The 14,435-nt window shown below is 35.6% G+C and overlaps 1 protein-coding gene across 1 annotated transcript in view; it reads left to right on the top strand.

The window, feature by feature from the left end:
* The window catches only part of KIF5C (kinesin family member 5C), a 203,457-nt gene that overhangs the window by 114,494 nt on the left and 74,528 nt on the right, over positions 1-14,435 (top strand). The window lies entirely within an intron of this gene.

A 14,435-nucleotide genomic window follows, 5' to 3' on the forward strand; every position in this document is an offset into this window, starting at 1 on the left:
CCATAGTCCTCTCTCTGGATGCAGATAGCTCTCTCTGGATGCAGATAGCTCTCTCCATCATGAGTGCATTGGAATTGGTCTGAATTACCCCGTTGTTGTAAAGTGCCATGTCCATGAGAATTGATACATAATTTTTTTTATTGCTGTGTACAATGGTCTCATGATTCTACTCACATCATTTAGCCAGCAGTTCATGTAAGCTTCTCCAGGCCTTTCTGAAATCCTCTTGCTGATCATTTTTTTAATAAAATAATAATATTCCATTATATTCATAAACCATCACTTAATCAGCCATTTTCCAACTGATGAGCATCCACTCAGCTTCCTGTTCCTTGCCACTACAAAAAGAGCTGCCATAAACATTTTTGTAAATGTGGGTCTTTTTCTCTTTTTTGTGATCTCTGTGGGATACAGGCCTAGTAAAGACACTTCTGGATCACAGGGTAACACGGTTTGATAGCCCTTTGGGTATAGTTCCGTTATGTTGTCCAGAATTCAACCAATTACTTTCAATAGCATATGGGAAGGACTTAAATATTGGTATTAGAATCAGAGCATGTGGATTCAAATTCTGCCCCTGGTGCTTACTATCTGTATGACCTCTGGCAAATGATTTAATCTCTCTGGGTTTCAATTTCTTTTATCTGTAAAATGAGAAAGTAGACTAGATAACTTCTTAGGTTACTGTGAGCTTGAAATACGTGATCTTATGTACTAAGAAAAGTCTCTACTAAACTGAGTAGATCCTCTGTGGAGGATTTATGAAAATATATGGAAAAGAATCACATATAAATTACTGTGAAAAGATATGGAGGAGTTGGGATATGACACTGTATGTGAATTCAGAAGACCTGAGTTCATATCCTAGCTCTGCCACATACTTAGGCATATACACCTTTCCAGCCTCAGCAAAATGAGAGAATTGAAAAAAAAAGATCTCTAAGGTTTCTTCCAGCTTTAAACCCCTGTTCCTTTGAAATAACACACTAATAAAATCCCTTAGGATATATATATATATATATATATATATATATTTCTGGATGTACCATATGGTTCCATTTAAAATAGTTGCCTTGTATGTTTTATTTGTGTGTGTGTGTGTGTGTGTGTGTGTGTGTGTGTGTATGTATGTGTAAAACAGAGGACAATTGATAAGAAGAAAATCTCTAATCAAGTTTGTGGTTCAAACTACATTTGTCTTCACAAACATAAAAATGTACACACATACAAACACATCTTAAAAAATTGAGGGCAACTTAGTAGTTAGGGATATAATTTCCATTTAAATAGGTTTTACTCTGTCAGATTTTAACTTTCTAATCTTAAATTAGTCTTTAAAAATATTTCTTACTACTCTAAAAATATATCCCTGAGTCAAAAAATATGCTCAAGTTGACTGATTTTATTAGGAGCTTTTTAAGGGTTCTTTTACTTTTTGGTTGGTAATATTTGAAAGAAAAGGGAACTCTAAGTTGACAGATGAATCAATTTAGAAAATGTATAACTCAGCAAATCTCTGAAAACAAAAGAGCTTGATTGATCCAGGATGAATAAGGTGCATCTATTATTTGCATTTTGGCTGTGAAATGAGAAACAGAAAGAGATTTATAGTAATTTCTTTTCTAATCCTATGCATTTTAAAAAACCTGTTTGGAAGGAACCCAAAGCTAATGACAATTAGCTACCTAACTCAATACCCTATAGATATATAATGATCATTAAAGGAGGTAAATATAAAATGTCAACACATATAAAATTTAAAAAAATCTTGTAGTACCATTTGACATAAGACAAGGGCAAATACTAACCCTGTTTTGAAGAACTTGAAAATCATTCACAAATTTCCACTTTGGAACTGAGTAAGCATAGTGATTTAAGCCCATAGAACCCCAAATCCTCATTCAAATAAGTTATTTTAATATTTTTTCCATAATATCAGAGCCTCTTAAAATACTTATCTGCAGCCTATATCTTTTGTATTTAGTTTTGTCTCCTCAGTTATGGTTAATGTTCATTAGTTTCAAGGTTTTGTTCAACTTGAAAATAACTATTTCCTCTTTGAGTAAGTAAGATTTATAGTTCAGGCAAGACAAATTTATTAATTCACTTTTCTCTTTTCTGACTTCCTTAGTTCATCCCTTGATATGCTACTGACAATAAATAAGGCTAGTCTTATAAATGTATGGGGTTAGATACCTGCAGGAAGTTATTCTTGCCATGTTGTTCAATATGTGATGAGCAAGAATCCACTTCTATGGTACCCAGCCTTGATTTGAAAACCAAAACCTCCACTGAGGAGGAAAGGGCAACTAAGTGGCAAAGTCAGGTTCAAATCTGGCCTCAGCTTTGTGACCTTGTGCAAGTCACTTTATCCTGTTTGCTGCAGTTTACTCATATGTAAAATGAGCTGGAGAAGAAAATAGTAAATTACTCCAGTATCTTTGCCAAGGAAGGATCGGACAAGACTGAAACAATTAAATAACAATAATTGATAGGGATGTTAAATAACAACAGCTGAGAGGGAAACTACTGCTTTCTAAGACAGTGATTCTCAAACTTTTGTTTTCAGTATTTTTATCCTATTAAAAATTATTGAGGATCTCTCCAAAGCATTTTTGTTTATCTGGATTATATTTATAGACATTTACCATATTGGAAATAAAAACTATTTTTGAATTTGTAGACCCTCTAAAAGGGTTTCAGAGATCCCCAGGATTCTCTAGATCATACTTTGAGAACCACTGTCCTAAGACAACTCATTCCACATTTGGTGATCTCTGTTAGAGAGTTTTTCTTTCATCAAACCTATATTTATCTCTGCAACTTCTACCTATTAATGACTCTTACTTCTGCTCTCCGAAGCTAAGCAGAATAAGAACCTAGTTCATTACTTGATATACATTAGGTATTAGGTGTTTAACAAATGTTTATCACGATAGCCCTTTGAACACTTGAAGACAATTATCCTATTCTCTCTAAGCTTTTCTTTTATCCATCCCAAATACCTCTAGTCTTTTCATCTGATGTCTTCATGGTGCAAACTCAACGCCCTTCACATTCTTGGTTACCCTTATTTGATAACTTGGCAATTTGTACCATGTCCTTCCAAAATGTGTTAGGATAATTGATGTTCTTAGAGCCCATGATTTCCTTAAATGTTGAGGTCGAGCCAAGCCCTTGCCTAGTCCAAGGATGGACTAGATGTTATGGAAGAGATTCAACATGTAACTAGATGGCCCTTCCAAAGACAAATTTCAGTGATTTCTGGGGTTATGATGATAGGTTAGGATGGCTTATACCAGACTATGCATTCTCTTGGTGAATAGTAATGAAAATGATTGTCAGTCCTTAAAGCTTTGGAGTGGGATTGCTTTGGAGAAGAATAGTGGCACTATTGATACAATGAAAAGGAAGACCACAGCCCTGTTGAGAAAGAAAAGCTGTGGTCATAGTTTTAATGAAGATTTGTGGGCACTGGATGTCCTCATTATTAAATTTTCATCTTATCTTGTAGAACCACACAGGAAGTCTAGTCCAATATACCAGTGCCAGGAATCTGTCTCTCAAGCTAATATAATTATCCTCTTGTCAGTTTGTCTGTTTGCATCATCATAAACTTCTGTTTGGAAAATGTATTGCTGTTATCTGTTCCTTTTTATGTATGCCCTACAGTCTGTATCTTCTGTGGTTAATTTCATCACCCCAGTTGTGGTTAATGTTCATTAGTTTTGAGGTTTTGTTTAACTTGAGAATAGCTTGCTACCCTTTGGGCAAGTAAGATTTATTGTTGGGGCAAGGCAAGAATATATTTGATTTAAGCTGTAGTTAACTCCTTTGAACACAGCATAAACAAAGGAAAGATGCAAAAAACAGATGCCCTGCTAATTGCACTTGCATGTTTTGGCTCATTTATGTTAAGAGGATCCTGCTGTTAGGGTCCATAAACTTAAGAACTAATTATACTTCTTTCCCTAAGTAGTTCATCTCAAGAATTTTGTTCATTGCTTGCTGTGGCTATGCAATTTGGAATGGAGCCTTATTGGGTAAAATTTGGTGGCTACTAATTTTGAGTTGAGAGAATGTTTGGACTTTTGAGTGCTGCCCTGACATTAAAAATGTCTTTGATTGGCAATCACCTCATATTAAATTATTCACTTCAAGGATTTATGATACCAGTAATTGTGGTTATTCCCTCTAGCAACTTATTGTTGCCTAAGTGGACAGATAGTCTCTGTGAATTATGGTGCCTGAAAAAATCACCACCTGGTCATCAACATAAGAATCCTGTAGTAATCTCCATGCCCCAATGAGATGTATTATGTAGTAGGCCTTTAGGGTAGAGGGTTTAATTGTTATTATTATTGTTATAGTTATTGTTCTTAGAATTACAGATTTGAGCTGAACAGGACCTTGGAAATCAACTATTTCACCCTCTTCCTTTTGCAGAGTTGAGAAACTAAGACCCAGAGAAGTTCAATGTCTTGTATATCACAGAAGTATTAAAATAGAAGAACTGATATTGGCCTAGCTCCCCTGATTCCCTCCTCTAAATCTTTCTTGGTGTGGTTTTAACTAAAGGGAAAAAGTGTCATTATTTCTATTTTACAGATTAAGAAAATTATATTTTGGGAAATTACATATCTGGGGAATATAAGAAAAAAATTCTTTTAAATGGAACTTTTAAATTGCATCAGGGAGCTTTTGACTTAAAGGAACTTTGGGGAGAAAACTTTTTTTGTTAAGTGAATAATTAATTATTCTTTTGTAAATGTTGGGTATTTTTTTCTGTATGATAGATTTTCTTAACTTGAGGACCACCTATAATTATCATTTCCATAGGAATTAGCAGGTATTTTGGCACAATGGAAAGAACACTGTTCTAGGGGACAAAAGAATTTGTGATAGTTTTGAGTCTCTGTGACATTTTGGCAAGTACCTTTTCTCCCCCTTCCTTATCTCTATAATGAGAATTTTAGACTACGTGATCACTGGAGTTCCTTCTAATCTTGATATTATGAGATGATTTTTAAGGTTTCTTTCAGTTCTTTACTTTCTTTTTTTTTTTTATTTTATTTTATTTTTAATTTTTTATTTTTTTTTATATATTTTTTAAAATTTTTTATTTAATAATTACATTATATTGACACTCGTTTCTGTTCCGATTTTTTTCCCCCTCCCTCCCTCCACCCCCTCCCCTAGATGGCAAGCAGTCCTTTATATGTTGGATATGTTGCAGTATATCCTAGATACAATATATGTTTGCAGAACCGAACAGTTCTCTTGTTGCGTAGGGAGAATTGGATTCAGAAGGTATAAATAATCCGGGAAGAAAAACAAAAATGCAGATAGTTTACATTCGTTTCCCAGTGTTCTTTCTTTGGGTGTAGCTGCTTTTGTCCGTCATTTATCAATTGAAACTCAGGTCTCTTTGTCAAAGAAATCCACTTCCATCAAAATATGTCCTCATACAATATCGTTGTCGAAGTGTATAATGATCTCCTGGTTCTGCTCATTTCACTTAGCATCAGTTCATGTAAGTCTCGCCAGTCCTCTCTGTATTCATCCTGCTGGTCATTTCTTACAGAACAATAATATTCCATAACATTCATATACCACAATTTACCCAGCCATTCTCCAATTGATGGGCATCCATTCATTTTCCAGTTTCTAGCCACTACAAACAGGGCTGCTACAAACATTTTGGCACATACAGGTCCCTTTCCCTTCTTTAGTATTTCTTTGGGATATAAGCCCAATAGAAACACTGCTGGATCAAAGGGTATGCACAATTTTTTTTTTTATAATAAATTTTATTTTATTTAATAATAACTTCGCATTGACAGAATCCATGCCAGGATAATTTCTACACGACATTATCCCTTGCAATCACTTATGTTTCGTTTTTTTCCCCCTCCCTCCCTCCTCCCCCCCCCCCCCCAGGATGGCAAGCAGTCCTATATATGCTAAACATGTTGCAGTATATTCTAGATACAATACATATTTGCAGAACCAAACAGTTCTCTTGTTGCACAGGGAGAATTGGATTCAGAAGGTAAAAATAACTCGGGAAGAAAATCAAAAATGCAAATAGTTCACATTCATTTCCCAGTATTCCTTCTTTGGTTGTAGCTGTTTCTGTCCATCATTTCTCCAATGAAACTGAGTTAAGTCTCTTTGTCAGAGAAATCCACTTCCATCAGAATACATCCTCATACAATATCGTTGTCGAAGTGTATAATGATCTCCTGGTTCTGCTCATCTCACTTAGCATCAGTCCATGTAGGTCTCTCCAAGCCTCTCTGTATTCATCCTGCTGGTCATTCCTTACAGAGCAATAATATTCCATAACATTCATGGGTATGCACAATTTGATAATTTTTTGGGCATAATTCCAGATTGCTCTCCAGAATGGTTGGATTCGTTCACAACTCCACCAACAATGCATTAGTGTCCCAGTTTTCCCGCATCCCCTCCAACATTCATCATTATTTTTTCCTGTCATCTTAGCCAATCTGACAGGTGTGTAGTGGTATCTCAGAGTTGTCTTAATTTGCATTTCTCTGATCAATAATGATTTGGAACACTCTTTCATATGAGTGGTAATAGTTTCAATCTCATCCTCTGAAAATTGTCTGTTCATATCCTTTGACCATTTATCAATTGGAGAATGGCTTGATTTCTTATAAATTTGAGTCAGTTCTCTATATATTTTGGAAATGAGGCCTTTATCAGAACCTTTAACTGTGAAAATGTTTTCCCAGTTTGTTGCTTCCCTTCTAATCTTGTTTGCATTAGTTTTATTTGTACAAAAGCTTTTTAATTTGATGTAATCGAAATTTTCTATTCTGTGATCAGTAATGGTCTCTAGTTCATCTTTGGTCACAAATTTCTTTCTCCTCCACAAGTCTGAGAGATAAACTATTCTATGTTCCTCTAATTTATTTATAGTCTCATTCTTTATGCCTAGGTCATAGACCCATTTTGATCTTATCTTGGTATATGGTGTTAAGTGTGGGTCCATGCCTAATTTCTGCCATACTAATTTCCAATTATCCCAGCAGTTTTTATCAAATAATGAATTCTTTTCCCAGAAGTTAGGGGCTTTGGGTTTGTCAAACACTAGATTGCTATAATTGACTATTCTGTCTTGTGAGCCTAGCCTTTTCCACTGATCCACTAATCTATTTCTTAGCCAATACCAAATGGTTTTGGTGACTGCTGCTTTATAATATAATTTTAGATCAGGTACAGCTAGGCCACCTTCATTTGATTTTTTTTTCATTAATTCCCTTGAGATTCTCGACTTTTTATTGTTCCATATGAATTTTGTTGTTATTTTTTCTAGATCAATAAAATATTTTCTTGGAAGTCTGATTGGTATAGCACTAAATAAATAGATTAGTTTAGGGAGTATTGTCATCTTTATTATGTTCGCTCGGCCGATCCAAGAGCACTTAATATTTTTCCAATTATTTAAGTCTGACTTTATTTGTGTGGAGACTTTTTTATAATTTTGCTCATATAATTCCTGACTTTCCTTTGGTAGATAGATTCCCAAATATTTTATGGTATCAACAGTTATTCTGAATGGAATTTCTCTTTGTATCTCTTGCTGTTGGGTTTTGTTGGTGATGTATAAAAATGCTGAGGATTTATGGGGATTTATTTTGTAGCCAGCTACTTTGCTAAAATTATGAATTATTTCCAATAGCTTTTTGGTAGAATCTCTGGGGTTCTCTAGGTATACCATCATATCATCTGCAAAGAGTGATAGTTTGGTTTCCTCATTGCCTACTCTAATTCCTTTTATATCTTTCTCGACTCTTATTGCCGAGGCTAGTGTTTCTAATACGATATTAAATAATAATGGTGATAGTGGGCAGCCTTGCTTCACTCCAGATCTTACTGGGAAAGGTTCCAGTTTTCCCCATTGCATATGATGCTTACTGATGGTTTTAAATATATGCTCCTGACTATTTTAAGGAAAAGTCCATTTATTCCTATGCTCTCAAGTGTTTTTATTAGGAATGGATGTTGGATTTTATCAAATGCTTTTTCTGCATCTATTGAGATGATCATGTGGTTTTTGTTTGTTTGGTTATTGATATAGTCAATTATGCTAATAGTTTTCCTAATATTGAACCAGCCCTGCATTCCTGGTATAAATCCTACTTGGTCATAGTGTATTATCCTGGTGACAATTTTCTGTAATCTTTTTGCTAATATTTTATTTAAGATTTTAGCATCGATATTCATTAGGGAGATTGGTCTATAATTTTCTTTCTCTGTTTTCAGCCTACCTGGTTTAGGTATCAGTACCATATCTGTGTCATAAAAGGAGTTTGGTAGGACTCCTTCAATCCCTATTTTTTCAAATAGTTTATATAACATTGGAGTTAATTGTTCTTTAAATGTTTGGTAGAATTCACATGTAAATCCATCTGGTCCTGGGGATTTTTTCTTAGGGAGTTGATTGATAGTTTGTTCTATTTCTTTTTCTGAGATGGGACTGTTTAGGATATTTACTTCTTCCTCTGTTAGTTTGGGCAAGCTGTATTTTTGGAGGTATTTTTCTATTTCATTTAAGTTGTCGAATTTATTGGCATAAAGTTGGGCAAAGTAACTCCTAATTATTGCTCTAATTTCCTCTTCGTTAGTGGTGAGTTCTCCCTTTTCATTTTTAAGACTAACAATTTGATTTTCCTCTTTCCTTTTTTTAATCAGATTTACTAAGGGTTTGTCTATTTTGTTGGTTTTTTCATAGAACCAACTCTTAGTTTTATTAATCAATTCAATAGTTTTTTTACTTTCAATTTTATTGATCTCACCTTTTACTTTTAGAATTTCAAGTTTAGTGTTTGACTGGGGGTTTTTAATTTGTTCCTTTTCTAGCATTTTTAATTGCAAACCCAATTCATTGACCTTCTCTTTCTCTATTTTATACAAATAGGCCTCTAGAGATATGAAATTTCCCCTTATTACCGCTTTGGCTGCATCCCATACATTTTGGTATGATGTCTCATTATTATCTTTTTCTTGGGTGAAGTTATTAATTATGTCTATGATTTGCTGTTTCACCCAATCATTCTTTAGTATGAGATTATTTAGTTTCCAATTATTTTTTGGTCTACTTCCCCTGCTTTTTTGTTGAATGTAATTTTCATTGCATCGTGGTCTGAAAAGGATGCATTTACTATTTCTGCCTTACTACATTTGAGTTTGAGGTTTTTATGTCCTAATATATGGTCAATTTTTGTATAGGTTCCATGAACTGCTGAAAAGAAAGTGTATTCCTTTCTGTCTCCATTACATTTTCTCCAGAGATCTATCATATCTAACTTTTCTAGTATTCTATTTACCTCTTTGACTTCTTTCTTATTTATTTTGTGGTTTGATTTATCTAATTTTGAGAGTGCAAGGTTAAGATCTCCCACTATTATAGTTTTACTGTCTATTTCTTCTTGCAGCTCTCTTAGTTTCTCTTTTAAGAATTTAGATGCTACCCCACTTGGTGCATATATGTTTAATATAGATAGTGCTTCATTATCCATGCTACCCTTTAGCAAGATATAGTGTCCTTCCTTATCTCTTTTAATTAGGTCAATTTTTGCTTTAGCTTGATCTGAGATCAGGATGGCTACCCCTGCTTTTTTGACTTCACCTGAAGCATAGTAGATTTTGCTCCAACCTTTTACCTTTAACCTGCATGTATCTCCCCGCTTCAGGTGTGTTTCCTGTAAACAACATATTGTAGGATTCTGGCTTTTAATCCATTCTGCTAACCGCTTCCTCTTTATGGGGGAGTTTACCCCATTCACGTTTATGGTTAGAATGACCAATTCTGTATTACTTGCCATCTTGTTAACCCCGGTTTATGCTTTCCTCCCTTCTTTCCCCTTTCCCCCCCTTCCAAGTATTAAGCTTGTGAGCACCCCTTGCTTCTCACAGCCCTCCCTTTTTAGTGTCCCTCCCCCCGCCTTAGAGTTCCTCCCCCTATCTTACCCCTTTCCCTCCCAGTTCCCGTATTCCCTTCCGCTTAGCTTATTTCTTCCCTTTCCACTTTTCCCTTCTCACTTTTCAATGAGATGGGAGAAGTTTCACCATAGATTGAATATGTCTTAAGATTTTTCACTTAAAGCCAATTCTGAAGGCAGTAAGATACCCACTATATTCATCCCCCTCCATTCTTTCTCTCAGATATAATAGGTTTCCTATGCCTCTTCATGAGATGTACTACCCCCACTTTACCCTTTTTCTGGTACAATGTCCTTTCCACATCAATTTCTAGAACAAGGTATACATGTATTCTTTATACATCTATATAGTCAAAATATAGTTCCCAAGATTAATCTTTACCTTTTTAGATTTCTCTTGAGTTCTATATTTGTAGATCAAACTTTTTGTTAAGTTCTGGTTTTTTCATCAGAAATAGATGAAATTCGCTTACTTCGTTGAATGTCCATCTTCTTCCCTGGAAAAAGATGCTCATTCTCGCTGGGTAAGTTATTTTTGGTTGCATACCAAGTTCCTTAGCCTTTCGGAATATCATATTCCAGGCCCTTCGATCTTTTAATGTGGATGCTGCCAGATCCTGGGTGATCCTTATTGTGGCTCCTTGATACTTGAATTGGGTTTTTCTAGCCGCTTGCAATATTTTTTCTTTCATCTGAGGGTTCTGGCATTTGGCCACTATATTCCTTGGTGTTTTGATTTTAGGATCCCTTTCAGTGGGTGATCGATGAATCCTTTCAATGTTTATTTTTTCCTCTGTTCCTATGACTTCTGGGCAGTTCTCTTTGATAATTTCCTGGAAGACAGTGTCCAGGCTCTTTTTTTCATCATGTTTTTCTGGGAGTCCAATGATTCTCAGATTGTCTCTCCTGGATCTGTTTTCCAGGTCTGTTGTCTTCCCCAGAAGGTATTTCACATTTTTCTCCATTGTTTGATTTTTTTGGATTTGCTTGACTGATTCTTCTTGTCTCCTCGAGTCATTCAATTCCACTTGTTCAATTCTGATTTTCAGTGAAGTATTCTCTTCACTCACTTTTTTAAAATCTTTCTCTAATTGTCCCATTGAGTTCTTTTGTTCTGTGGAATTTTTTTCCATTTCGCCAATTTTGTTTTTTAGAGAGCTGTTTTCTGTTTCCAGTTCACTAATCCTATTTTTCAAGGATTTTACTTCTTTATCCACTCTCTCTTTAACTTTCTCCAGGCTCTTTTGCCAAGCCTCCCTCTCCTTTTCCAAGCCTCACTCTGCTTTCCCCATTTTTCTTCTAGCTCCCTTGTGAGAGCCTTTTTAATCACTTCTATGAGGTTCATCTGTGCTGAGGAACAGACAATCTCCTCCTTTGGGGAATCACCTGGGGACTGCCTGTTTTTAGTCTCCTCAGGATTTAGAGTCTGCTCTCTATCTGTGTAGAAGCTGTCAAGGGTTAAAGTCCTCTTCAGCTTCTTGCTCATTCTGTCTATTAATCAGGACAAACTACCAAAGAAAAACAGAAAAAACTGGAGTCTTTCTTTGGGGGGTGGGCTGGGTGTGTTATCGAGCTTCCTCTACAGACTGCAGGGGGCAGCAGTGAGGCACTAGCAGGACTGTGCTGCGCCTGCGCTCTGAGATCCCAAAGCGTGCTGAGTCACTGAGGGGGGGGAAGGGGGGGGCGGCCAGGTCCTGAGAGACTCCAGCTGTTTGGGGTTGTATTCTTCAGCCCCGGTGTTTTTAGCTTCTCTGCTGGGCTGTTGACTTGCTGCCGGAGGAAAGTATCCAAACCTGTAGCGAAGCTCTCCCCGCAGAGACGGCTACGATCACTCTCCACCCCCTCTCCAGTCTGCTCCTGTGCCCTCACTGCCACTGCCCGCCGCCTGCGCCCGATCTAAAACCGCCCCAGCCCTCCAGTAAAGACAGACCTTTCTTGGTGGATCTCAAGGATGGCTTCTCTTGGTAACTATTTGTGGGTTTTTTTCAGTCAAGCATTGATTCAGAGGCTTGTAATGAAGTGGATAGTGAGAGAAAGCGCGGAGCTTATGCAACTGTGAGCCTCCTCTCCGCCATCTTCAGTTCTTTACTTTCTATGATTCATTCTAGTTAAGTAGGAAAGAGTACAATGTCTTAGGTTCTATTACGATTTATCTTCCAGGGAAAAGTAGATTGATAAAACTTTTTTCTCACTTTAAAGACTCTTTTAGAGTACTATTTTCCTACTTTCACATTCTTTCCCTTCTTTCACCTCTATTCTCACTAAGAAGACAAGAAATATGATACTTAATATACACCTGAAGTCATGCAAATACATATCACCATATTAGCTATGTTGCAAGAGGTGAAGGAGGGGGAAATAAGAAAAATGAAGGTGGTGAAAAAATATATGCTTCAATCTGTACTCAGAATTCATCAGTTCTCTCTCTAGAAGTATATGCTATTTTTCATCATGAGCCCTTTGGAATGATCATGAATCATTTATGTTGATACAGAGCCTTTCACAATTGATCATTGTTACAATATTGCTGTTTATGTGTATAATGTTTTTAGTTCTGCTTACTTTACTTTGCATCAGCTCATATCAGTCTTCACAGGCTTTTCTCATTTCTTTATGTACTGTAGTATTCAATCAGAATCATTTACTACAACTTATTTTGCGATTCTCCAGTTATTGGGCATCCCTTCAGTTTCCAATGTTTTGCCACACAGAAAGAGCTACTATAAATATTTTTGTACATATTGCTTCTATTTTAGAACATTTTGGTCCAGAAAGTATCTGTTCAATTTTAAAGCTACTCTAAAAACAGAAATTAGATAATCTCCCTTTGTGACTCCAATGCTCAATAACATTCTAGTGTCAGGAAACACTTATATTTGACTTAAATCCCACTTAAGCCATTCTGCCCCCCCCATGTCCTACCTTTAGTGGAGATAAAGTGGAAACTATTTTAAACTGTATGAAGCTGACATGTCAGAAGAGAAAAATCACATTTGTTTTCCCACTGTTCGATTTTAAATGCTCATGAAAGACTTAATTATTTTCTTTATAAATGGAAGACTATTCAAGGGGGACTAATTATTATAACAATGGACAACTAATTGATGTTTTTAAAGGATCCATCCTATTTTTGTTCATAATGTCACACTCATGATGATAATTTACAGGAAGTATGGTGTAATGGATGGAGCGTTGAACTTGGAATCAAGAAGACCAGGATTCAAATTCTGTCTCAGATAATTACTGTTTAGTTGGCTGACTTTAAGCAATTTATCTCACTTTTCTGAACTTCAGTTCTCTCTTTTGTAAAAATGGGTACAATAGTAACCTTTACTTCATTGGAATTTGAAGATTAAAAGAGATAATGTATGCAAAAGAGTTCTGCCAAATGGATATAGAAAGTTCCAAACAAATCTATTATTATAGTGCCTTTTAAGGTCATAAAATTCATCAAGGGAATATTTTTCTTTGAAGAATAATTTTCAGAACTCATCCTTCAACATCTACCAGCCTTTATCTGTTGGCTATTTTTGACTTTCTGGCTTAAGATACTAGTAGTGCATAATTCAGTGTATTTGTGTCTGTAAAGCTGCCTGAATTTCCTACGTACAAAATGTGATATATAATTCCAGGAAATTTTGAAATAATAATAAAATTGATGTTATTATGAGACATTAGAGTTAAAAATCTTTAGGAGACTATAGTCTGGAGCCATAGAGAGCCTAAAAAAAGGCATACCAATTCTTAAACTATGTCTTATAATTCTTCTCTTGCCAGCTAGGTTATTTAGTTGTCTACGTTGGGAATTAGTTTTTAGCATGACAGGCTTGCAGCATTGCTGAGTATTACTGAGTTTATTTTACTGGAACCAGAATCATGTCAAAAATGTCACTTGATGACAGCAATAATTAATCTGACTTACATACCAGATAGCTCCTGTTTTCACAGCTCTGACAAAGACACACCATGTTTAAAAAAGATCAAACTGTCGCAAATATGCCTAATTTCAACAAAGCTTTTCTTTCAAAAGAAAACCCCTTAAACCATGAAGGAAGTTGTTTGGTTGTGGGTTTTTTTTTTTTTTTTGATAAATTCTATGTTTTCCTTTTTTTTTTTTTTAACATAAAGCTATGGCTATTCACAGGCAAATTACATTAATATATACACATATCCATGGCTAATAATTACATTCTATATGTGTATATGCAATTAGTCCATGCATAAATGTTTGCATGCATATATGTGTTATGAATCTTGATCTTTTTTTTTCTTCTTCTTATGGTTTGTTTAGTCCAAGCATCAGTATCTCTTCCCTGACCAGCTGTCTCCCTCAGTCACTATCCATCCACCAGTAATTACAGCTACACAGTCTGTGCCCTGGAGCAATTGCTCCAATTCACTGTACCCTAGGGATGACTGTCTACAGGAAATGCACATTTCAAGAAGAAAACCTCTCATGCG

This window comes from Antechinus flavipes, chromosome 3 (assembly GCF_016432865.1).
Source record: "Antechinus flavipes isolate AdamAnt ecotype Samford, QLD, Australia chromosome 3, AdamAnt_v2, whole genome shotgun sequence".
NCBI classification, from domain to species: Eukaryota; Metazoa; Chordata; class Mammalia; order Dasyuromorphia; family Dasyuridae; genus Antechinus; species Antechinus flavipes.